We start from the raw sequence: 26,609 nt of genomic DNA on the forward strand, positions 1-26,609 counted from the left end.
GTGTTTGGTTTGTGCGTGATTTTACACCATTTCAACAAAAGACCTTAAATTTCAGATAAATGCCAATGTGCTCATTCTGCCCCAAATCCACGTTATTCCCCCACTGCTCAGTGCCCGGGTCACAGCATCTCCCGGGCAGGAAAGGAAAAGGGAGCTGCACCGAGGCTCTCGCTGCGATATCGCACTATTCACTCGGGGAACAAGTCTCCGAGTGCAGGGAGGCTTCACTCTGGGGCAAGAAGCCCGGGTTTGATCTGCCAGCACTCCCCTCGCAGGAGCGCTCCGGCTCACCTGCCCCCGCCCGGGGCTGCCGCGCACACCTGCCCCATCCCGCCGCACCCGGGGCTGCCGCAGCCCCCCCGGCCTTTGTTCGGCTGGCTCCGCCTCGGCGCTGTCCCCTCCCCGCGGGGCGGGCCCGGCCGGGGGGCGGTGGGAGCGGGCTCTGTCCCCTCCCCGCTGTCCCCTGCCGGCGCGGCGCTGGCTGCGCTGGGCGGCAGAGCGCGGTGCGGGAGGAGCCGCGGTGCGGGAGGAGCCGCGCTCGGCCGCTTTGTGCCGGCAGCCGCCGCGGGACGGCCGCGAAGGTAGGAGCGCTGCGGCCGCGATCGCTGCCCGCCCGCCCCGGCAGCATCCCCGCCGAGCTCCGCGGGCCGAGAGGGAGCGCGGCAGAAAAAGGAGGGAGGGGAAGGGCTGCCTTCAGAAATGGGCTTTTCCAGCCGCTGCTCCGCTGCTGCTCCAGGCAGCCCCGTGCGAGGAAAGCTGTGGGATTACTGGGGCAAAAAAAAAAAGCCTAAAAAAAATTAGAAAATAAAGTCTGGCTCGTCTTCTTGGCCGGGGGCAGCACATGGAAAAAGCTGGGAGGGAGCCCGGTTATCGGGCGGCGGCTTCCCCGGCAGCACGGGGCTTTGAAAGAGCAGAGATCCGGCCGAGATCCTGCGGAGCGAAGCCCTCTGTCCGCCATCCCGAAACTCGCATCCCTCCCCGGGAGTCTGCTTTGTACCGCTGCGAGCTTCCTCATTCTCTCCCGCTTGGGGAGGGCAGAGGTGGTCTCCCTCTTGGCCATTTGATCCTGTTTCATCACAGCCGAGGGATTGCATCATGTTACAGTCCTGCAGTCAGCCAGGGCACAGGCGAACAGAACCATCCTTGCAGATCCATCCCGTTGGCTTCCCGGGCCGACCCCTCGTTGGTTTCCTGTTGAGCGGAGGTTCGGGCTGAGAGCAGCCTGCCATTGGAGGCTGGGGGGGACAGGTCACGGCGACGTGGTTCGATTTCTTCCACTGAGAGGTTTTTTTGGAAACTCGAGTTTGTCGGTTCTGCGCGCGGGATGTGTGTTCTGTGGCGGGGTTAGGGGAAACTTGCCAAAGATTTAGGCGGTAGGAAAATAATAGGCGGCAAAAGAGCCAGAAAAGCGGCCAGAAGCAGGAGTTGCTTCATAACCTGAAAGCTCTGGAGCGGCTGGAGGTGAGGGGATTCAGGCAGGCATCCCTGGCAAGCCGGGCATTCACCTGCCCTGCAGGACGGTGCAGCTGGGTAAATGCACTCTGAGAGGCAAGACAAGGCACATGACAGGAACAGAGGAGTATTTAGCTCATCTCCCCTCTGGATCGTGTATGATCAGCTCGATGCAAACACTAGGTGTGCCTGTGCCTGTTCTGTTTATCGTATGACTGAACTTGGCGGCTGAGATCCAACTATGAAATGATAAATCTCAAAGCTGGAGAGATCCAATTGAATAATGTACTTCAGGGCTTCTTAAAACGACTGATTCTGCTGTTCTTTGTGCAGTTCTTTGTTTTGCTCCATGGGGAAAAAATGTCACGGCACGGCTTGGTTCAGTTCTCAGAGGTATCCATGGCAATTAATGATTCTTCCATAACTAGTATCTCGCCTTGCAGGTGCTCTGCCACTGTGTGCTCCAAGTGTTAACAGGGCTGCTCTTTTCGTTACTGTTATGAAAGTAACAGTGTTAGGAAGGTTTTTTGTCTGCCTTTCTGAGGATGGTCGGTGCAGGGGCACAAGGGAACAGCTTGGCAGCCAGATGGATCTATCCATCAGTGCTCTCCTATATGGGCACTTGGTGCCCTTCTGTCATCCCTTCTGCCTCCTGGTGGTTTCCATGGGAAGAACTGCACTTTTTTTTCTTACTTTCTTGTTTTGAGCAAACCATTTTTCCTTTTTGAACTGGTCTGGAAGAAGAGCAAATTCTACGTTAAAACCAGAGGGAGAGCATCCTGTCTTTCTGGGGCTATAGGGCAGCAGATGGGTTTAAGAAGAATTTGAAATAGACTCGAAAAAGAAGCATCTATAGTTTTCTTTGTGTGTCAGCTAGTGACTGCAGTGACAAGCCTGTAGATAGAACAATGAGCAGATACTCTCTGCCTTTGGTGAAATGTGGCACTGTTTGACGTTTCCTAGGAATTTTGTCAGCAAAAATCAAAGTGTTATGTTGTGCTCCTGTGTCTCAGGTAGATTTTTAGATGAGGGGATTTGGAAGATCTTGGGGGTTGAAACTGCAGTATTGAAACAGTGGCAACAAAGAGAGGGTAAAATGCAACATTTCAATAGATCAATCACTCACATTATTTTAAAATCTTACAATTTTAGTGAGGGAGGTTTTCCTTTTCCTCTCCTAAATCTCAGAGTTGAGCTGATACTGTCAGAGACATAAAGCCCAAAATCAAATACTGAAGTCACAAGGGGGACAGGCTATATTTGGTACATGTATGACAAACTGTGCTATTCTGTTCAGTGGTGCAAAGACAACTTGCTGTAGGATCAGGAGTTGTCCTGCCCTGCTGCTTGCTGGGTCTCCCTTGTGACACTGCCTCAGGACAAAGGGCCAGTGCTTCAGGGCTGGTTGGTGCCATCTGGAGTTGGCTGATTTAATTTCCATCCATTTTCGAAAGTTGTGTGTCTGCTAGGTCAGTCAATGGGAGTGTGGTATCCAGGAGCCTGCCTGGTTAACTGCTTTGTTCAAAGCTGGGCTCTTTGTTTCCTGAGGAGGGGTCGAGGAGGAGGAGGAAGGGATGTACTTAATATTCATTTGCAAGAGATCTCCTGCTGAAGTGGGAGGGTGGGATGCAAAGACTTGCACTTCCAAACTCCCATACAGTTTAGTGCACTCTATGCTATTAAGAGTTACTCACAGTAAAGCCTACTGTGGCAATTTTTGGAAAAATTTATGCATCCCTTCCAGCTATGCAGTTCAACTGGTTTTAGCTGTGAATGACATCTAGCTACTGGTATGGTTCTGACTTCCCTGATTCATCAGTTATTGACAAATAGTGCTTCATCTGGTACAGAAACTGTCTGGGCTGGGCTGGGCAGGTGAGTGTGTTACACACTCAGTAGATGTTATTTCAGGTTAATAGAGTTCTAAAGTAAAGTGTTCTTAGGCTCACAGTTGAACTCTTATAGTCAAACCCAACAAAAATAATAGAAATGTGGAAGTCAGCCAGAGGACTGCAGGTACTGTGGTCTCTGAGCTTTTATTGAAGGACTGAAAAAGCCAACTCTTGAATGTACTCCTGCATCTATAAAGGTTCTCTAGGAGGAATTACTTTTCCTACTATGAAGCATCCTCAGCTGACCTTGGAGCAATTTAAGTTTTCAAGGCCATACCAGATGTCTTTTTGGGGAGTGTCTGCATGAGGCAATCCCAAGAACAGTCTGTCAACACAGCATGAGCAGGTAGGAAAACACGTAGCTGCAATGGCACAAGGGTGACCCCGAGTTCAGAGTGCAGGGGTTACAGCAGCACGACTGTCTCACTGCACCAACCCAGCCATGTACACCTGTAGGTCTTCCATTTGTAGTGTGTATGCATCAGTGCTCTAAAATTCTATGTATAGATTAAATTGCTCTTTCTCTACCAGATGATCTTTAAAGTCCCTTCCAGCCCAAACCATTCTATGATACTCTGTGATTAAAAGTTAACTCTTGAGTCTCTGGGTGTGCTGATGTGCTGATGTGAGTAGTGTTAATGAATAGTATTGCAGGAAAATAACTTGGGTTTGTGCAGTGAGGGATATCTCATAGCAGGTAACAGTCTTTTGTGACATAATCTCCATTTTCCAGAGATAGAGCAAAAAAATTTAAACCCATTTGCCACCTTAACAAACAGTCGGTCATGACTTAGGGTGCATAATAAGGTTTGGCTGCTAAAGCTGCTGAGCACCCTTCACATTTGGAGCAATGTCCAAATGAGCTGATGGTGATTATCTCTCTTAGAGTATCCTTGGAGAATACAGGAGGCTGTGAAAAGGATGAATCAATATCTGTTGTATATATTGTGAATGTTCATGAAGAAATCTAGGAAAGAAACTCCTAAGAGGATTTTTTTTATCATTTGGATCTAGTATGGGTACTTCTTTTCACATGTATTGGTGTTTTAAAAATTGATGGTGTATGTTTGGCAGTAATAGGAGCAAACTGATAGGCCTGTCTTCTCTAAATCTCTTTCCTAAACTGAAAAAGATTAAAAAAAAAAAAATCAGTGTATTATTCCATTTATGGTTACATACTGGTAGGATTTTTTGACTATCTGGGGGATTTCTGCTGCCAACATCTCTGTGCCATTATGTATTTTGAGCTGAGTGATAAAGACTATCTTTCTCTAAGACAGATGTTGGTAATGGCCTTATTGTGCCAAAACCTTTATGAGTACAAAATGCTGAATAAAAATATTTCCATCCATTAATAGTCAGTGCCAGAAAAAAGTACACAAGTGGTTTCCAATTTAATCTGTAATGTAGCTGATGTCTCAAAGATAACAACATCTTACCCCCAAGAAATACAACACTGTGTATGTGAGGTAATTGCTGTGAGTTGCACTGAATATATATTATTCATTAGGGGACTGTCATTATATCATGCTTGTGAATTCTCCAAAGTCTCTTATCAGTGTCCTCATCACATCACAGCATTTATGGAAAAGAGAATTTTGATGTCCAACTTGACTGACTTATGCTCTGGCTTGCTAGTAGCCAGTTCTAGTCAGCATGCTTGCCTTTTTCATTTAAAATGAATAGACTTTGGGAAAAGAGCTTAGTTCATGTATTCACATTATCAGAGATAGCACTCTTTCCCAGGGAATATGTAGTGGTATGTTATCTCAGTTTTGCAGAAGAGCAAATAGTAAAAGCTCTTTCATATGCAGCTTTCATGCTAAACTACTCTGCACTGTCTTCAAAGTATAAAGGCTCGATATTTGGCCAGTTGCTGTGGATGGATTTTTTTTTTTTGTCCATTAAAGGGTGTTTAAGTATCTCTTTGAAACTTATCTGGTCTCTCATCAGTTACACATGCTTATGGCATTCCTGTTTGAAATTGGAAGAGAGGAGAAGGCAAGGTAAGGACAGAATTTCCCTGTTACTAGCAATTAACGAATCCAGATTTTATTTTCCTGTACCATTTTTTGCCAGGAGCAGCTGCAAAGAGGGAATTACATTGTGACCTTCACAGCACTTCCTAGTGCCATCATCAATCAGATCTGGCAGGAGCTTTATCACATCTATCAGTGTGGCTCATAAGCCACATGCTGTCTAGTCTGGGGGGAAAAACAAACAAACAATGGGACCTACTGTAGGGTTTGTTTAAAATAAAACAACCAGGAGTGAGTTTTTCCCATGTGTGCCAGCTTTGTAAGCAGATTTCTATTTTTGCCGTGTGCTCTTGGGCTGATTAATAAAAGATGACGATTGTAAAGTAGTGGAAGAGATTTTCGCTACATCTCAATGGCAATGGCAACTCATTCACAAGCCACTGCAGCTTCAGCCTTTCTCAGGTGATGCTCTCCAGTCCCATTCTAATCCTCAGCATTATTTTTACTAAGGAATTTATGCAGATCGATTAATTTGGGTGTTTTCTACACAGGTAAATGTTAGAGAATAAGTAAGTGTTCTCAGACTTCTCTGATTTTTATATGAAATAACACAGCTTTCTCAGATTAAGTGGTTTGCTATTTTGTTTTGTGGGAACATGTGTGCCTTTGCAGGCTACTCTAGGTCTCTTCCCCAGCAAGTTCATAATGAAGCAGCCAAAGTCAGCTGATCAGCTGCAACATCTCTCTTTTCAGCATGCAAAACATTATGAACACCCTGTAAATGGTTGGTTTGTTTTCTGTTTTGTTGGTTGCTTTTCCCCATTGGCCTTGGTCTGGTCATGGAATTTTACTAAAATTTAAAACATTTCGTGTTCATAGATTTTTTTCATTGTTGCACCAAGTTCATTGCCATTTTCAAGTTGCCTTGCTCTCCTTTTCTTGCCATGTGCGGTAGATAAAACTTTCTTGTTTTCCTTTCCCAGGCTCAGTACAGGGACAGTTTGACAGGTTGTCACTTTGTGCCTGACTTCCTTGCAGGCACAGTCCTTGCTGACAGGTAGATGGGAGAGCAAGAAGCAGCAGGGACAGGCAGAATTGCTGCTGTGTAATTCTAGCTGCCTTCAAAGTGATATGTTTGTGTCTGTATGTGATATATACAAATGAATACGGAGCTGTATATAGGTAGATAAATAAAAAGTGTGTATATGTGTAGGTTATATGTTAGAGCTGCTTTGTCACACAGGTTTTCTGAGAAAAAAAGGATAATTGCTAATAAATAAATAAATGTACTGTTATACTTTCAAGTAAAAGATTAAGGCCTTGAGTTTCAGACTGTTCATGCTGATGGCCAACAGCAGGGTGTGATCTGTAATTTCTGTGGTTTTTAACCAGCCAGTTCTTGGCAGAAGCCATCCTGGTACCAGATCTGGGCAAGGAAGTTTGAAATGCCATATGAAATGAGCAATAGCAGGTGCAAGGAAAACGCTCATAAAATGTGAAATACATTTAGCAAAAGGTTATTTACTCTATAAGGAAAAAAAAAATCACGTGAACTGGCTAGATGGTTATGGAAATAATGACTTGTGGTTTTCCTCAGTGTGTGCTGTGTCAGTCTGGCAGGTTCTGTAGCCCCAGCTGCTGCACTGGCTCTGGGCAGGGCAGTGGCTGCAGTGCTCAGTCCCTGCCCCACACACCAGCAAACCTAGGGGCAAGGAGCCTGCCCAAAACTATTACTGCCTGTTGTCCATCTTCTTCGGGTTCACAAACACTTAGTAGAGGGCTTTTAAGAGGCCAAAGGCATAAGCAATGCCATTTCAGCAGCAGGATGAGGAGGAGGAGAAGGCAAGCTGCCAGCAGGAATTGGTCTGAAGAGTTGAGTCCTGTGTCATGGTTTGGGGCTCCTGCTTCATGAGGATGCAGCAAACCAGCTGATCTGCCTGCTGCAGGTCAGACCAAACAAAAACACGTGGTTTCAGCCCTGAAGACAAGGTGGGCTGTAATGAGGAAATAATAAAATGGGAGGAGTTGAAAATAGGGGAGATAATGCAAAAGGCAGGGGGGTGAGTTAAGGAGCAGGGCAGTGGTGTTTGGGAGCTGAGCTGCAGAGAGGCCACTGATGTTGTTCTGCAGCTGCATCTTAGCACAGATCAAACAGAAACAAATTGCCCCTGTGGAGAGTGGGATTTATTCATCTAATGCAGTCCATGCCAGGGAATAGAGTGAACTGCTGGATTTGTCCCTGGCTGTAAGAGATCAGGCTGAAGAAAGTAAATACCTGAAACTGTTAAGAAGCTCAGTGATTTTCAGCTCTGTTAACACGTCGCATTATCAAAAGAATACCCTGTGGAAAATGAAAAGATCTGCTGCTTGGAAGGGGGAAAAAGTCTTCAGACTGAAGAGCCTCTGAGAATATACAGAACTCTTCTCCTCGCCTGATCCCTCTGTGTGCACCCTGTGTTTGTCATTAGGAGCATGAAAAGCTGCAAGTCTCCTTCCAGAGGGAGTGATGGGTGCATGGTGAGTCCTTCAGGAAGAACCAGGAGAGCTGAGACGAGACAAGAGGCTAGGTCAGGCCACAGCATTTTGTTTTGAGCTTAACAGGAATGAAATCCACCCTGAAGAGTCTTGGGGAAAATTCTGGGTGAGGGCCAGTATGAATAATGCTGAGAGTAGACGGGTGGGACCCCACCTGGTTACAAAAACAATGCTATTTCCAAGGTTAGCTATTTCTGCTGAAAAAAGGGATATTTAACAAGTAAGGTTTCATTTAAAAGGAAAAAAAAATGCAGTTGGAGACCTTAAAAAAACAAACCCAAGTCAAAAAATCTGAAAGTCTCTCACTTCAGAAATTAATGAAAACAACCCCCCAAACATGCAGACAGCTGAAAGCACACACCAAAAACCTCAGATAAACAAAACAAGTGTCCTCTGGGGAAAGGAAGAGTTGTTCCCTCTCTGGGAAAATCTGTCTGTTCCTGTGGCTTGTGAACTTTTCATCCTCTGTGGGACTTTCTGCTGTCCTTGGTTTTCTTTTTTCAGCTTCTTGGTCTTCTTTCCCTGGATCTCAGAACAGTGTTTATGTGAGCACTAGACTTTAAGTAAATGAATGACGAGTGCTGTTCCTCAGGGGTTGGTTTTGAGACCAGTCTTGTTTAACATTCTTGTCAGCGACATGGACAGTGGGATTGAGTGCAACTCAGCAGGTTTGACAATGGCACTGAGCTCTGTGGTGAGGTTCACATTCAGGAGGGAAGGGATGCCATCCAGAGGGGTCTGGACAGGCTTGAGAGGTGGGCCTGAGGGAACCCCATGAAGTTCAACAAGGTTATTAGCAGTCTTCCAGTGCATAATGAGGACTACAAGAGAGCTGGAGAGGGACTTTTGGCAAGGACATGCAGTAATGGGAGAAGGGGCAATGGTTTTAATCTGAAAGTGGGTGTGTTTTGATTAGATATTAATGAAGAATTTCTTTGCTGTGAGAGTGGTGAGGCACTGGCAGAGGTTGCCCAGAGAAGTGGATGCCTCATCCCTGGAAGTGTTCAAGGCCAGGCTGGATGGAGCTCTGAGCAATCTGGTTTAGTGGAACTTCCCAGTACTTGGCAGGGTTGTTGGAACAAGATGGTCTTTAAGGTCCTTTCCAACCCAGCCCATTCTAGGATTCTGTGCATGATCTTACTTGACATCAGTGAGATTGATGCTTGGGGTTGAATCCCTGTCTGTGCTGTTCTGCTGGCCGTGAGTCCCCATAGGCAGGAGTTACCTGGGGAGGTGAGTGTGTTGATCCACCCTTTCTGCCCCAAAAGCAGCTCACCCACCACCCTCTGCTCCTGCAGCTTGTGGCCATCAGACACCTTCCCCTTGTGACAGCAACATCCTGAGCATTATTCCAGAGCTAATCTGGAGCAAACTGTATTCAACAAGCCCTAAAAATGCAGCAATTAATTTTAATCTGACTCAAGTTTCCATTAGTCCCCAACTGACCGCTGTTCCTGTCTGTCTGCAGTGACTGAGCCTCACAGCCTCCCAACACTACAATTTCCTTCACATCCCTTTGGATCTTCTCCTTTATTGTTGTTTGCAAAACACTGAGTCTAGATTTTGCATATGTGGAAAATCTTGCTGAGAGCTGTCCCTCCTTTGACCTCATTTTTTTCAGATCTCTCATTTTTCTGTCCTCTTGCTTACAGTCCAGCTATGTAACTTTTAAAAGTGGTCTGAGTGTAAAAAATAAGTTGTAGTGAAGTTCTCTGTAAACAGTAGCTGTCTCTACAACCAAAGGGCAAGCAGATGTACGTGTAGAAGGCCCATATGACTGACTGTCCCAAAGAAACAACTAAAATACTGATTAGATTCCAAGCAAAGCAAAAGTTATCTTGAAGAGGTATGATGTTTGGGGATTTCTAGACTTCTTCAACCCTTCAATCCTTCAGATTGTTTTTCCTACCACAGTAACATCTTTTTAAGCATTATGGGACTAGCTCTGCTGTTCTTGCACTTAGGATTCCTTTCGAGTTTAGGGTCAGCACATCTATAGGCTCTCAGATTGCCCTCAAGTTTATTCTACTTTATGAGAGCAAAGGGTGAAATTCATCTTCAAGACTTGGGGTCATCTGGGCTAGGTTTCTTGACATACCAGCTCTTACAAAAAACCCAGCTGTCCTGGGGTTTTCTGCCAGATTTAAAGAAAGGCAACCAAACAAAGAAAATATACTGTGCCAAACAGGGATCAAACCTTAGCTTGGTTGGAGTCTGCTTTAAGTAGTTGTTGCATTTACACCAGTTAAGTTCTTCTCGTGCTTCAGGGAGCTAACTTGGAAGCTGTACTTGGGAAGGAGTCCAGCCCTTTCCCTGCCCATTGCTGTAGGGAAGGGCTGTTTCCTACTGAGGTGTGAGTTCTTCCCTCTGTGAGATAGGATCTGAGCAACCCGGAGCAAGGCCTACATGTAAACAGTGTGAAAGTAGAGACACATGAAATGAAGCAATGCAGCTCTCTGAGGTGTGATTGTGGAGTAGTTCTTGGCCAGGAGGCATCAGCTGGATGGAGCAAAGGTGCCCAGGGACAGCACAGCAGCAATGTGCTCTTGCTCAAGCTGTAGTTTGAGCTGTGCATGCAGAGCCAAAGTAGCATGGCCCTTCTAGCAAGTTGTCATCAGTGACTTATAAAGCACTCAGTACCTTAGAGCAGCTCTTTATATGTTAATAACTCATAAAAATCGAATGAGTTCATGAAATGGGGCAAGCGGTAGGAACTGGAAATGGCAGATGTTCAGGGTGCAAAGGGAAGGAGAGAGCTGACAGGCTGCCTGAATGCTTCAAAGAAATCCATAATAAAGTTATAAGGAGTTTGGTACACTGGTCACCTCTCATCAGCCCTGCTAGTGCCTCAGCACTCCTGAGATTTCAGTACAAACCCACAATCTTCTCTTTAATGAAGTACAAAGGAGGGAGAGAGGTGTGTAAGAATCCTTAGCATCTTTTCCATTTATTCGTGTTGCCACCCCTGCTTTATAAGCTTTCACCTTAACTCCTGCAATGCTAGTGAGTTTAAGAATACCCCTAAACTGTAGGATAAAGAAGCTTTTACCTACTTTGCCTGGAAACTTTTTGATGTAATGCCAGGTGTCACATCCCAAAGACACAATGTTTGAGCTGCAGTGTGCAGGGCTTACCTCACCTGCCCCTTGTGCCAAGCAGTCTGCAGCAAACAGCTCACCTGCTGTTTTACAGCCCTGAGCTCCTCACGTGAGTGGTGCCACTCAATGCTCTCTTGTTTGCTATTAAAATCCCAGACTGTGCCCTTCTCCCACTGGGCCAGCAGAGAAAAGTGGTGCAGGTTTTCTCACTGATGTGGGACGTGCTGAGACCCTCCAGGGGTACCTGCACTTTCCTTTGATTGCCTTCACTAGGGTCAGCTACAAGAGCTGACCATCTTGGATCTGTTCACTTCACACCAAAATAATCCTTTTTCTATTCAGTTCAGCTGCACCCAGTGCAATGAAGCAACAAAAAGTATGTGTATAGTTCCAGAAGGCTCTTACCAGCTCTAGGAGGGGTGGAATGAGGCACAGCTCTGTGTGTACCAGAGCACTTCACAGGGTTGTTTTGTTACAATCAGTCTTAAAGAGCATTTTTGTGTAGTTCAGTAATATAAATGTAATATTGAGCAACTCACCTTGTGATGAGAGCTGCCAGGGTGTAACTGCATGGAAGAAGACAAAGGACATGGCAAGAAGATTTTTGCTTGGATTGGAGAAAACGTTATTGGTGGCAGAATTCTCCAAAATTGTAGTTGTTGGACCATCTGAAGTAAGCCTAGCTGGGAAAATACTTAATTCCTTTTGCTATTGTTTCTTTATTAAAGTGAGAGTTTCTTCCTGGGGAGATTTTTGTTGGGAAGAAACTTCACATACACCAGTGGAAGTTTTCCAAAGCAGAAGGGGGTAATGCCATTTCAAACTGTTAAGAACAGAGTTAATAAAAGCCACCTGGCAAAATAAATGTTCATTGGTTACTGATTTTGCATATAAAGTGCATTTTCTTATGGAATTATTATTGATACTGTAGTAAACCCAATACAGAATTAAATAATCTTATTCAGTTTTTAATTTGGTATTATAACCAGGTGAAGCCTCTTCCTTCCTGTGCTTAAGAAATAACATTCTTGCCTACAATAACTCTCTCTCTGCCTGTAGGCAAGTGAATTTTTGTCATTGACTAATACCAGAAAGATCAGGGACTTGGGACCCTAATAATAGGACTGCTGGGAAATCACTGAACACCAGCAGAGAGCCTTTTGAGTGGAGAGAATTGAGAATTTTCATCGTCTGCTGCCATTATCTTGTTTGACATTCTGCTTGTCTGCCAGCTTGTTACTAGTAACAAAGATTATTAGAATGTGGGCTTTTTGAAATCCTATTATTTTCTGTTCTTTATCTGATCACACCATGGAATTATGTCACTGAATTTAAATTCTGGCAATGGTAGTAGACTTCGTGTCCTGGATGATTAAACATTTTGTCAGCATAAAGTGGCATGGTTTTTAATTTAAGGATCAGAGGGCTGCATCCCATCTGCTCAAAGTGGGAGGGCTAAGAAATAGCATTATTGGGCTAGCAAAACAACTGTAAAATGTGTATGAAGACTAGAAAGTGGATTAATTTGGGTATTTTCCTATTGCCCTAGCTTCTTTATCTTCTCAGAGTTTTTTTTCCCTACCTTCTTCATACATGCATCCATTTTCACAATCTCTCAAAGCAAGAACTATGTATTCTGGATAAATAATGTGTCACCACTCCTTTGCTGCATAGTTATGGTAGGATTTTTACTTGTTAGGTCAGATTGTTGTCAGTCTCCAGATGAACAATAGTAACTTCTGAGGGGAAGATTTAGAATGGTGTATTGATTGTGACTGATAGCTGCTTTTCCAAATGATCATCTATCAACATCTACTCATACAGGGTGCTTTGCAACACAGGATGACCTCAGTCTAGCTGCAAGTCCACAGATGACAGTATTATCTTCTGGACTTGAAAAACATTAAACTGGTTTGTCTGCACACGTCACATGTAAATATCCTACCCCAAACCAACCATATTAGTTATTATTTATGCTTATGCTTCTTAAGCAGCAGTCTTCCCCACTCTGGAGATCTTTTGGATTTGGCTTCCATTCACGTCTGAATGGTACCCTATCCTCTATATATTGCTTGTTGACATCCTTTCTTTTAGCCTTGCCTTACTCTGTATTTGATTGAGTACCTGTGTCTGTTGTTAATTTTCATGTGTGATGAGTTTAGAATGGGGTCAGTATCCTGACAGATTGCTTCAGAAGACAAATGGTGAGCAAGTGTCCCCATTGTAAGGAATGAGCCCAAGGTGCTCCATCACAGAGATTTGCAGTCCCTCAATTCAGAATCTTGCCAATGGGAACTTGTTTGGCTCTGCTTTCTTAGCAAAAGACCCTGGGTAGAAATTATGTAGGGGATTTCCTTTTGTGTTATTTTCAATCACTGCTCTTCAAAGACAGAATGCAACCTGACGTGCAACCAAAGGCAAAGTGAAGCAGAAGGCAACCAGCTTGGACTTTGATTAAAGAAAAGAATGATTGCAAATAGTAGTAAGATTTGTGAAATAAGTGCATTGATGCTTATGTAAACCAGGTGTAGAAGAGCAGTAGTGGGATCCAGAGGGGTAGTAATGGGATATTTAACTGCATTATTCAGTGTACTGTGGGGCTGGAGCTAAAGTGCCACGGCTGAGCTGGTGTTAGTAGGTTAGGAAAAGCAGAGGTACTGAGTGCAGTGCAAGCCCTGCTTATCTGTGGAACTCGAGAGAATAGGCATGCTGTTTGTTCAAACCATTTTCACTCTGTTTGTGGTGGCCTGTCATGTTTGCTGTTCTTGATAGATGGGTGCCAGCTACGAGCCAAAAGTGCTTTCTTCCCCTCCTCCCTTTCCTTAGGACAGTGGGATGAAATCTTTCATTTATACATCACATCTGTTATGTTTTTCACTCCAGTTTTGAGGCTTGGAGAAAAAGGCTATGATGAGTCTGTGACAGGAGGCAGCCAAAGTTAAAGTGAAATGAGTGCATTTTTATGAAGTTACGCTACATTTACCAAGTTTGAAGATCAGCATTTGGAAATGTGCATCTTAACTGAGAATAAACAGTTTGTTTTAATCTATTCACATCTAAATTAGGACTCAACTATTGGTACTTGCAAGGCACTAAGAAAAGCACTCACTCAGACCATCTGTTGAAAAAGTGGGAATATGAAACTAAGTGTCATCATATGTTCGCAAGTCCTGCCTGTCCCTGGCGCTTGAACAGCAGCCTCGTGTGAATGCTGAGTGAGTCTGAAACTGAGGAGGCTCTGTGGGATCTCCACTGTGGCTCTCTGTGGTGCCAGTTAATAGGTTCTTCAGAAAATGCAAATCTATATATTTCTCTTCTGTTCACAGCAAAACTGTTTAGGTGTGGTTAAAAGATGACATGAAAATGATAAGTAATAATAGCACAACTAGGTTTATGTGAATATAACATATCACTAAACAAATTTCTAACTATATTTAAATATCTTACTGTAATGAGAAAGCTCTTTTCCACATTCATTTTAGTAAGCATGGGATCGGATTTCCAAATGAAAGGCATTTGAAAGCTGATAGGCACTTAGAGTGGGATACATTCTGCCTGACTTGAGCCACACATGGCAGAGCAGGTCTACAGCTGAGCTCCTTCCCAGTAGACCTTCTGTACAATCAGGGGATACAAATTGGCTTCTCTAGGATGTAATTAATCTGATGTGTTCTATTTCAGGAAGCCTGAATTTCTCCATTGGCTGTGCATTGAGCCTAGGGCAACTAGCTGAGATACAGATGACATTGTAAGCACTGGCATTTAGTCAGAGCAATGTCACTGCTAAAGCTCAAATAGATTGCCTCAGCTTTCAACCCCATAAAATGAGTAATTCTTCTGAATTAAAGGAATTTATTCAGGAGGCTTAAAACAAGATGATCATTCTTTGCATTTGGATATATAAGTGTGTTCCTACTTTGGGTTTACTTAGTGCTTAGAGAAAGGTCTGTCACAACATCTTTGCATGGCTGTTTCAGGGTTTTGATGGTTTATGGTATTTTGTGAAAACATCTTTGGAAAGAGACTGGAAATGCAGGAAGGATGACAGAGACAGATTCTCAGTAAATGAGGTCTATGACATAAAATTCTTAGTGGTGTACTTCTGGGCATTGCTGTATAATTTAAGTTTTCTGCTTTATGAGTAGTTTGCCATATTGGTCTCATATAAAATTATTTGCATACCAAATGTGAGTTCATTCAGCTGTTACATTTTTATTTAGGCTGCTGCTCTCAGTGCCTAGCTAATTAAGATGTCTTGCATTTGGGTAACTGAGGTTCTTAATCTTCAATAAACAAAAAATAATTAGTTCTATTGCCACTGTTTAAAATTTAAAAACAACAAAAAAGTGCCATCAAAATACAAAAGTACATGTTCTGAAGATGGGGAAACTGAAAAAGAAACTGATTGTGTAGTGGCTTGGAAACCATCCCATGGGAAACACAGACAGAATTTTTGTCTGTGTCCTTGAAAAGGGTGCACACTAGAGATTGTAATTTCTGGGAAATTGAAGTATCTGGGTTTAACCAATAATTTACAAATATGTTTAAAGACAAATCCTACATTTGAGCAATGTCAGGAATTTGAGAATTTGACAGGAAGCCCAGGGAGGACCAGTGGCTTGGATTTCTTTCCAAAACCTGGTTCTTTTATAGGTATACTTCAGATTTGGACAGGAAGTATAGATATAGATAATTGACAAATATGCCTTTCTTCAGCAGAAATCCATGTATGAAATATTGTATTGTAAGATGATCTCCTTAAAGGCCCCTTTTTAATCAAACTTAAACAAAATCAAAACTTAAAAAAAAGCTTTTTTTGTTTTTTATTATATATTGTATCATATTACATATTGAACACATCATATGTATTTATCATTCTGAGGTAGTTTAATAGAGCAATAATTTCCGTAGACTGTAGAAGAGATTTAAATAGAGATGGCTGGAAACTGTAAACCTGCAGCAGCACTCAAATGACTGCAGTGGGAAATTAACACCTATAAAAATGGGTTTGCCCATGAGATGCAATCAAGCAAAGTTTGTTACACACCTGTGTGTTTGCACTGAAACCAGTGGAAAAGTTCAGAGGCTTAAATAATGTCTATTACCAGGCTGAGAGTCCCAGTGGAGCTGCAGAGCACCTTGTGAAGCTCCTTCATTCACCCCTAAGGCAGACTCTGCACACAACCCATCTTCTCTACTTCTTTGTCTGTTGATATTTACTGGTATCAGCCTTTCTCTGATTTCTTGTTGCTGTTTAAGTCTTAAAAATAGTTCAAAGACTTAATAATAGCTTAAGCTATTTTTGTAAGGAATGTAGTTCTTCATCACTGCTGCAGGCTGAACAATTGCTGTGTGGCTGCGTGTTGTTTGTATGGTAGGTGACCTCCCAGAAAGATTCATTAGTGTTTGGAACGTGATGGTTATTCCTGTGTTGTTTTACCTAAATAGTTTTTGTTGAGAGAAAGAGATAAGTTAAATATTATTAAAAGTTAGAGAGGTGCAGTGTATTTTAGAAAGTGCTGTCCATAAACACATCTCATTCACTCAGTGCAGACCACCACGTGGTTGCTGTTTAATTCCAGCACGTGTGCATTTATGTGTTCTTTGCAAGGGTTTGTGATACACTGAGCAGCTGGAGTTTATGTTAATTTTCCATATTAACCAGAAGGGCAAGATGGAGCTAAATGGGAGCACCAAGCCTAGGTAAATACTTCTGTGCTTTCCTCAAAACTGTATCCAAGGTCCCTAGCAGAATACCACAAGTTGCTACAGGTATTGGTAGGAAGAGATGTGTTATGAATATGTTTACACAGCTCTCCTCACCTGTCTGTCTAGAGAACTGCTGATTTCTCTGGCAGATAAAGACCTTAGATGCAACAAAATGTAAGGAACTAGGCAGGGATTAAAAATTTTAAGTGCAAGGAACAACCCTCTGGAGATGCCTCCCTTTCACTGTTAACCTTGATTTAGAAGAAATTGGTTTGTACTTGCAATCGCATAGCACAGAGGTGCTTATATCTCTTCACTTCATGAGGATATTAATAAATACAACATTGGACAGGATTTCTTGACTTAAATCTAATTTGTAGCTAGTCTTCGTCCCTGCAAAGTAGTGAGGTCTGACCTAATCTAGTAAAAATACTGCAAGCATAGTTCTGGAATAAAACCACATACTGTTCAACAAGCCTGCATTGAGAGAGGCTCTAGTTGCAAAATGGTAGCAACTTCTAAATATTTTAATTCAAGCAACCTCATTTGCTGACCACAAATATATTTGGGGATAATTGGCCCCAGGCTCTTTAAAGATGACCAGCTGGTGCCCATCACTCCTAGCCTTTCTGTTGCTATTCTGATATTCTACAGAGTATGCTTGTATTTATGTGCCTACATATATACCTATATGTGTGTATATATATATATATGTATAAAATAAAAGAATACTCCAGGTGTTCTTCTTGGGTCAGTGGAGGATGTCTGAGAGAAGCCATGCTGTGAAAGGACAGTCAAATTTATGTCTGCCATTTGCACTGCCCTGCCTTGTCCCTGGCACTGAGATTCCTGGGTGACATACACCCCTGGGTGTCTGCAGTGGACCTGATGCTTCTCTAATTAATTTAGAGAAGCTTTCCCACTTTTCCTGAGTCCTGTTGAGTATTTTCAGCTTTTCCTGAGCTGTTGGATTTTGATGCAGAAACAGAAGCACTAAGTAAACTAGGCAGTGTTTCCAGTTGATTAATTGGTTTAGCTGAGTGTGGGCTGTGGGGTAGAAAAGTCACAGGTACTTAAACTGTGTTATGGACAGCAGGTTGTATGTAGGAATGTATTTGTGTGTGTAGCCTCTTGTACTGACACTACTGCATGATTTATTCTGTTACAGACATCCACAGATAAGCAGCTAGAAATACAATATGTGTAACCCATTGCAGGGAAATTCTAAAGGCCTTTAGGAGAGATTTCTTCCTATTGCTTCAGATGCATTTCCATTTTTCTCATGTACTGGAAACACCACTACTTTCTACCTTTCCATACTCCATCCTTAAAGGGCATGGGTTCTTTCTGTTTGAGTGTTAGGGTTTATTGTTTGGGGTTTTTTTTGTGGGGATGGTGGGGTTTTGTTTTGTTTTATTTAATACTTTCATTTGCCATCCTGCTTGTGGATTTCAATACCTTGCCAGAAGGTATTTTTAAAATTGGTCATTCCTTTTGGTTGTCACTTGTCAGACCAAATAAAATACTTGTCGACGCTTTTTCCAATAAACAGCTTTATTGAATTCATCTTAGAGTGTAAGGGTATGTATTCAGTTTCTGTTACTATTGCTGCTCCTGTAGGGGTTTAATAATATGCTTGAATCGTACTTCTAGGAAAGGAGACTGTAGTAGGAACGGTAATGTATTCAATTTCACCTGGAGAACAATGTTCTGAGGGTTAAAATACATAAAAAAATTAAATAAGTTCCCTTAAAATGTTGAGATGTGGATAAATGTGTGCATTCCTCTGTTACAACTTTTGCTTATCCAGTTGCACTCCCTTCTGTTTAATTATCATGTAGAAGCACAAATCAAAAAAATATAAAAAGCAAAGGGTGGGTATGATATTCCACTGGTTCATTATTTATGTAAAAAAAATATAGTCTCTACTGATGTTGTATTTATTGACCTTAAACCAAATTTCAGAAGGCAGAATAAACAATGTCCCTAATGTAAAACATGAGAGACCGCAGGACTGTTTAATTCTCACAGATTTGTTCAGGATGAACTTTCCCACTTTTTTGCATGGTTGCCTTGTAGTCTTTGAAAGCACAGTGCTACATTGTTATCAGAGAAGATAATGCTTTCCACAGAGATGCAGAATAACACCCCTGCTAGGAATGCACTGCCCCAGGGAGGAGAAAACTAAAGGTGAGCCTACTTGCAGCTTTTGCTCTCATTTGGAAATAATTATAACATTTAGGCATTGGTGACATTGCCTCTGGTAATTTCAGCAGGTTAGAGCATCTGAGTGTGTTTCACGTATAATACACAGAAGTATTTTGCATACGTTTATAATAAATATCATGTTTTCCTTCAGGTGTTTTATTACAGTATATTCTATGCAGCCCCAAATTTCTCTGTCGGAGTCACGCATCCTCCAAGAAGCTGAGTGTACTGAATAATAAAAACAGCCTTGTTTCTGCTCCCACATAGCTACTGAGTCTTTCAGATAAACAAGGGAAGCCCCACAGGAATAGGGGATGTTCTCTGAGGAGCTGGGGGTGAGCTGCAGCCTTCCTGCCATACCCTGAGTGTCTGTCTCAGGAGACTGAGATGTTTTCCCACCACTTGTCTCTTGACAGCTGTCATGCTTCCACCCACAGCAACGTGGGGATGGTCACGTATGTACATGTGGAGATAAATGTATATGTGCATATTCATACACACACATGTGTGGGACTGGACCATGTGCATTGTTAGCCATTGTGTGTCATCTGCACCAGAGACTGCTGTTTCTCAGTGATTGTAAATCTAAATGTAGGCTGCTGCTGCATAGATCCAGCTCATCCTCCCTTCCTTGCTCTTGCCCTGCAGAGGCACCAGCAGAAGCTCTCACTGGCACGTGGTGAGCTGGCTCCATGCCCTCCTCTGGCTCACCCATGGCCCTGGAATGCTAATCTTGGCCCAAAGGAAGGCATGGAAATGAGGGATCAGAGATGACATCAGTCCCTCTCAGCAGCAGCCTGGGTTAACTTTACCCTTTTGTAAAACCACAGCTTTCAGGAAAAACAGGAATCAAAAAAAACCTGCAGAAATAATAATCTAATTTGAAATACATACTTGCACACTTTTATGTGCCTCTTCCCCTTCTACAGACTGCCCTGAAAGTCATTTCAATATCTCAGAAAGTGACTCTCCAGTTACTGTTTTCTCAGTGTTGGTGACTCATTCCAAGGAGAACATCCAGCCTGGCCTAAGGGATGGCAAGTTCTCTAATCAGGAAATAGTTAAGATGAAAGAACCCTGCAAGCATCTTGGAAGGGAAGGGGGGAAGTAGAGAGAGCATCAACAGGAGTTTTTTTATTTATATTCCATTGTACATCTTGTACTCTCATAGAGTATGTGATTGATCTCATGCCAGTCTAAAAAGAAGTAGAGGAATAGCTTTAGAATTTAAACTCTTTACAATGTCAGAATTACCTTTTGTCCTGACTTTTCCAGGTTTTTTATTATTTGGATGATATGTTACAGCTACTCTCTAATTAAACTACTCCTTGACAGGCATCAGACAGATTCCTTAAGAGCTTGATTTTTTCCCACTTAAATAGTACTGAACATGATCAGATCTAAATCTTCAATGAGGATTACTTATTTCCTGTGAAAATTGTATCATGATTAGCTGAGAAGAAAGAAAAGGAGGATCTTAAGACGAGCTCTGCACAGGCTTTACTGCTAAGCCTGTCAAACCCTGCTTGGTTAAGAGCTCTGGTGTGCCCTTCTTGGCCAGCTGAAGTTAATTCTACCCATGCATGGCTGAGCTACTTATGATTCAGCTGCTGAGCTGCTTGGCATTTAAATACTAATAAGAAACAGGGATCTTTTGCATTAATGTGACTCTTTCAGCCACAGTGGCTCAGCTGATGAAATAAGACTACAGTTTCCATGCATGGGGAGGAGGGAGAGGGATATCCTTGGCACCTGTGCCCAGGTGTGTCCAAGCCCTGAGAGGTCCATGTCATTCTGTTGAGGTGAGCTGATGGTGAAGGGCTTGTGTAGTCTCTTTTCCTGCTGTCTTTTTTTCTCCTGCCTGAACTTATGTAACAATTCAGGACTGACAGAAGGGAGCTAATAACCCATTATTTCTGCTCCATAATTAGGCTTTGTCATGTGTCCACTTCTTTACAACCTCCAAATTTTTCATATTAGCAAAGCAGTGTTTCTTTGTCACAACTCTTTTTTTATCATGAAAGGATAAGGTCAACTGGACTATATATATATTATCACTGCTAATACTTCAGGCAAACACAGAGCTATTTCTCTGATTAAAATGATGTGCAGTGATATCAGGAGGTGATGGATTATGTCATGTTCTTTCCCTCTGTGCTGACACTGTTATTCAAACAGTGCTCAAGCAGAAGCATAGCAAGTCCAGGCTGAAGGTTGTTACTGGACTCTTCAGCACATCATTTATATCATCCACTTGCAAATCCTTTCTCTTTCCATCATTCTGCTTCTCATAAAACTGACTTTTATAACATGGGGGAGGAGTTGGCAAGCCTTCTTCAAAACCTTGGCGTGTGGGAAGGGGTGTCTCAACCTGGAGCAAAGCAGTTTCTTCAGACAGCTACCAGCTGGGACATTTGCAGCTTTTTTGTCATCTTGTCTCATGCCCAGATGACAAAAAGGTTTATTATTCTAGGCAATTAGGGTGAATGTTCCCCACTTGTTTTTCATGCTTGGTATGATAAATTTGGTGAGGAAACCCTAAAGAGTTTTTTTATGAGGTTTTTTTTCTTAAGCAGAGGCTGAAGGCCAGTAACATTATAAAATGTCACCCTGCCCTCCCTTCCCTGTGTTAAAGTAATAGAAACAATCTAAGGTAAAAGCAAGTGTTACCTTTCATATTGTTGCATTACCTACAGCAAGAATCAAACAATGGAATGCACTCTAAGATGTGACATGTGGCAGCCACACCTTGGCCAAGGCTGAAGGACTGATGGCAACCTTTGCCAGGAAAACAGGCAAACATTTTACTGGGAGTGTTGTCTGAAATAGATGTCAAATAATCCTCAAGGCCCAAATAACCTTCGGAGGGCCTCATCTAGAGCAGTGTCTCATGTGTACTTGAGGGATAATATGGGCCAGAAAAGACATTTCAAAAGAAAAGGAATATTCAAAAGTTCTGAAGATGCAATCTGTGAGAGATTGGGAATGGGATTTCAGTTGTTTAGCAGAGAGGAAAGTGAGGAGAGCCTTCATAATAGTCTTCAGGTATGTTAAGACTGCTATAAAGAGAAAGACCGTGTGTTTCCCAATTCTTCTGTGGAGAGAACCAGAGAAAATGGGCTTGAGACTGAACAATGGAGATTGATAATGCATGTTAGGAGCACTCTTTCTTAGGTTAACAGTTTGAAGGTTGTGTTTGGTTGCCAGGGAGGTGAAAGGTTGGACTGATTTCCATGAGGAATGAGATGCTATAGCTGGTCTCACCTAGGATGAGAATGATGAACAGCATCACTTTCTTGACATTGTTTTCAGCCATATTCTTTGATTGAAGACAAACTTTGTGTTGTGTCCATTCTCATATCTTCTAACCCTTTCCCATGTAAAATATTGAACTTCTTCACACTAATGCTTAATGATGTCTAAACAAAGTAAACTTAAACATAGTAAAGAACGTTTTCCATGAGGGTAGCTTGGATTTCCTGGCCATTCTCTTCAGTGACCCAGCAGCTTCTTTTTCCCCATCTTAAATAAAGTATGATGGTAATTTAATGAAAAACAGTTTTGACATCTTGGAAGAAGCTTTAAATGCTAAATACCCTTGCTTCACTTATCATATTCATAGTTCTGCTCAGACCACAGTTTCGTGTTCACCCGAAGCTGCTTTTCCATAGAACTTTATATTTGGAAATATATTTTCTTTCTTCCTGCTTTTATTGTGTTGGAATTCAATGCTGCAGTTCTTAGCAAGCAGAACTTGCTTGTACATCACCTATTCACCTTTGTAAGAAGCTGCAGGATTGCTTGCTTTGTCACCTCTTCTCAACAGCAATACCTTCCCTTTCTCTCTCTCCCCTTTGCCTCTCAAATGGCCAGAATTTGAAAACCATCTGCTGTCAGGCTGGGACGTGCTTACTGTTTTCTTTCAGTTTTCAGTCGCTGGCAGTTTTCACTCCCTGATGGGAGCAAATCATTGTCCTGAGTCAGCTCCCTGCTCAGCCTCCTGAGGGATGTGACTCTCCAAAGTCAGTCTGCTCAGAGTGGTGTAGAATAAGTGGTGCTTATTAAAGCCCAAGTCTTTAGGAGGAAAGTCTCCAACTGAATGCTTAAAGGAGGGGATGTTGGAGAGGCTCTGACTGAGCAGACATCTCCTTCTGGCGTTGTGGTCTGTCCTTCCTCCCCCCTGCTTCTGTTGTCTCATCCTGCTTCCTCTGATGGCTGCTGCTTTAGAAGTGGCTTAGTACAAAAAAGGTTTTCTTTGAAGTGTTATGGAAATAACATTTCTAAGAAAATATGACTGGCAAAATCCCAGCTTTCTTTTTCAGCTATCTGGTCAGAGCACAGCACCAGTATCTGTGTTTCTCCTCTTCTGGTGCAATGTGAAAACTTCCAGTGACTTTTACAGTTCAATTGCTTTTGGCAAACTTTGGTTCTCCATCTTAAACCCACGCACTTGTATAAACATAACTGGCTTTAAGCTGTGTCAAATATAATCACTTAGCTACAAAAACAAAAACACCCAGATATAATTACTAAGATTCTACTTTTTATAAACATTTTATACTGAAAATGAGAATTTGGAGTGACAATCACACCCTGCTTGCTAGTATTTTTCCCCTTTTGGTTCTTCCATTCACTTTTCCCTATTGTCATCCTCTTTCTGTTTGCTAAAAGCACATTTTTCCTGCTCTGAACCCCACAGAAATATATTCCGCCTAAATCGTGTCTTAAAAAACACACAGAGACACATGACAATGGGCAATACAAAGCAAAAGCTGAAATATGACACTACCATTCCTTAGGGAGAGGAATACTGAATATTAAGTGAAATCCTGAAGTTCCTTGTGCTGCTGCCTAAAAGCAGCTTGATACGGGTGGTGAGCATTAAAAACCAAAATATGTTGTGGAAGGAACAGAGTCAGCAAAACAATTCAAAGAATGCATTGGCTTTATGTTGCTGTTTGAGAGTAAATATTTGTTCTACATTGCAGTCAGATAGGAAAAAACAAAAAAAAAATTAAAAAAAATCAGTGTGCTTGCAAAAACAAACATGCAAGTGATGGGGCAGAAAAGACTGCAGGGTTTATTTAGAAGAGGATCTTAGGATGTTTTTTAGCAACACCTCACTCCCACACAGTCCTCCAAAGTGATGGATTGCTTTTGGCTTTGTTTGAAAGTTAAAAATACTAATAACAACAACAAAAAAAAAAAGCACCCTGTGCTTTTTTGAAAACTGACACTAATGGCATGGAAATGCTTTTCTTTACAAATGTACAAATGAGGTCAGAACAGCCCTCACTCCCCCAGCACTACCCAAACTTGAACTCTCTGAAAGACTTCCTGAAATTCAGAAAACCCAGTTGCACTTTGCCTGAACATCACAAGCTGTAATAAATATTCAACTTGTTTTATACTTGTCTGTAATTCCAGCCCTTTGCTTAAACAAAAAGAACCCCAAAAAAACGGTGCCAAACAGAAATATTAAACCTTGTGTTACCTTCCATTAAGCTGCAGCTCTGGGACTGCTGAGACTGCAGGAAGGGCTGATGAACATGAATTAGCTACTGGTTCTTTTACAGGCTGCACTCCTACACTTGCTCAGGTGTTCTCTCATTCACTTCCCAAAACCCTCTGAATGGAGCTTGGAGCTGCTCTCAGTGGAGACCAGCAGCTCCATGAGCAGAGGAGGGAAGAGCTGAGTGGTGTCAGTGATGTGGGCTGCTGTTCTTGTGCTTCCCAGCGAGTTTGCGGCTACAGAGGAGTTGTTACTCTGCCTGTGCATTCCCAGAATTTCCTACGTGTGCCTGAAGGCAGACAGTGAACCTGTGGAGAGATGCTTCCAGGAGCTCTTGCAAAGCCCATCTGGAAAGGCAGGAGTTCTCTCTTGTGTACATGATTGAAATCCCACACCTGACCCCGGTTACTTCGCTGAGCAGTGCTACACATGTTCCTGCAGCAAATGACATGTTTTATCAGATATTTGAGTATCATGGTGATTGCTTGGTTAATTAGATGGAAGGTATTAACTACTGGACAGCCCATAAAGATTTGCTGAACTGTAGAACTCACTGAAAACTGAAACATTCTGAATAAGATTTTAAAAGGATACTTGAGGATCTTTTCTAGCTCTTTGTACAACCTGGGTACAAATTCAATTGCAAGTTTACATTATTCTCTTCTCAAATGATAAAAATACTCCAAATTTCATAGTAATGTAGCTGAATTGTTGAACATTCCAAAGGTTTGTTTTCTCTGTGGTCCAATTTGCTCTGTTGACAAAGAGAAAAGCGTGTGGTTAATATTACTAGAGAAAGCACACACTTTCCTTGATGGCACTGCTTTCATTTACTTGGTTTTGGAATACATGGGTTTACTTAGGGAAAATCCAGATGCAGATGATTAGATGAAAGGGAAAACCACCAAAAACAATAGGATGAGACTAAATCTGTGGAGGCACCAGAATATATCTGCGTATCTGGATTGCTGTTTTCTCATAATGAGTAACAGGACCCGGAAACCCTTTAATGTATGTTACATTCACAATGAATCAACCCACGGTTTTACTCATATCCTTTTTATACTTTTATAAAACAAAATTTGGATCTGGTTCCAGCAATTTAGAACTGTTTTATGGCAACTGAGTCAAAGAATTTGGCAGGTTTTGCAGTTTGGAAGGCCACTGGAATGTTTTGAAAAAGCCATACTAATGTCTTAGTAATAATGAGGTAAGAGTAATAAATTTTATTTTGTTGCAAAAAGTAGGATTCTTTCTAATTTTTATTTGAATAGTTAGAGGATATTCACTCTCCAGAAGATTCCTGTACTTTTTGCCTTGCAAATGACAGATGCTCTGTAAGGAAGGAGGAGTCCATGGGGAACATCCTGACTTTTTCCTACATTTACATGGAGATGGGTGGTTTGATTCGGTATGAAGAGATGGACTGCCCTCTTTTCCTAATAGATTTGTTTAGATAAATTTGTTTAGAAATAATTGCAAAAAGTTGTGGTCTCTCATAAAATTACAAAAAATAAGTAAAGTTGGAAGTACATATTGATTTTCTAGTAACATGCATAGTTTTTCAGGAAAGTAACCAAGAGACAATGTTGGACAGAGTTTTTGTGTTTAATATAAGGGTCAAGAACATACCTAGTACTCCCTGGAAATTTTGAGAGTTAATAACATCAAAAAAATCTCACCACTCTTTCTTAAATATTTCAGTGACAGTGTGAACCACCATGTCAAAATGTTTAATGTGGCCTACATGGTTCTGGCGTAAATAACGTGATTCTTTTTCTATTAAGTTTGCTGCCTAGCAAAATATGTGTGTGTTTCTTGGCAGTAAGCATTAACATTTCCTGACAAACAGAGTCTTGTCACTGATGCTGCACTTTTCCAGGAGCACTGAGATGAGGAATGAAAGAACACACAAGTGCAAAGGGACAAGGAGCTGCTTTCTTGCTGCCACAGTATTGTGCTGAGTATCTTAGGAATATAGCTGCTGAGCCTTCTTATAAATGGGAGTAAAGTAAGGAGTAAATGCATGAATGTTAACAGAATATTCGTGTTTAAAATCAATGTGTTAAAAGTGTTGGTGTGTTACTCCATTATGTCAGCTAATGAGGGTCTGTTTGCACAGGAATTGTTGGATCATTTTGCTTGTGCAGAAGCTACACTGTCAGTGGTTTGGCTCTGGTGTCCTTCCTGAGGGGCAGGCTGGGTTGAGGGTTTGATGGGATGG

General features: G+C 42.1%; 1 protein-coding gene across 1 annotated transcript in view; it reads left to right on the forward strand.

Moving 5' to 3' along the window:
- The first annotated feature begins 423 nt into the window (after positions 1-423).
- AFAP1 (actin filament associated protein 1) overlaps positions 424-26,609 on the forward strand; it is a 113,857-nt gene continuing 87,671 nt past the window's right edge. The window contains exon 1 of the mRNA XM_085059747.1: positions 424-581. The gene's annotated coding sequence lies outside the window, so the exon portion shown is untranslated. The remainder of the gene's footprint in view (positions 582-26,609) is intronic.

This window comes from Lichenostomus cassidix, chromosome 4 (genome assembly GCF_008360975.1).
Source record: "Lichenostomus cassidix isolate B80296 chromosome 4, HeHo_3.0, whole genome shotgun sequence".
Taxonomy (NCBI): Eukaryota; Metazoa; Chordata; class Aves; order Passeriformes; family Meliphagidae; genus Lichenostomus; species Lichenostomus cassidix.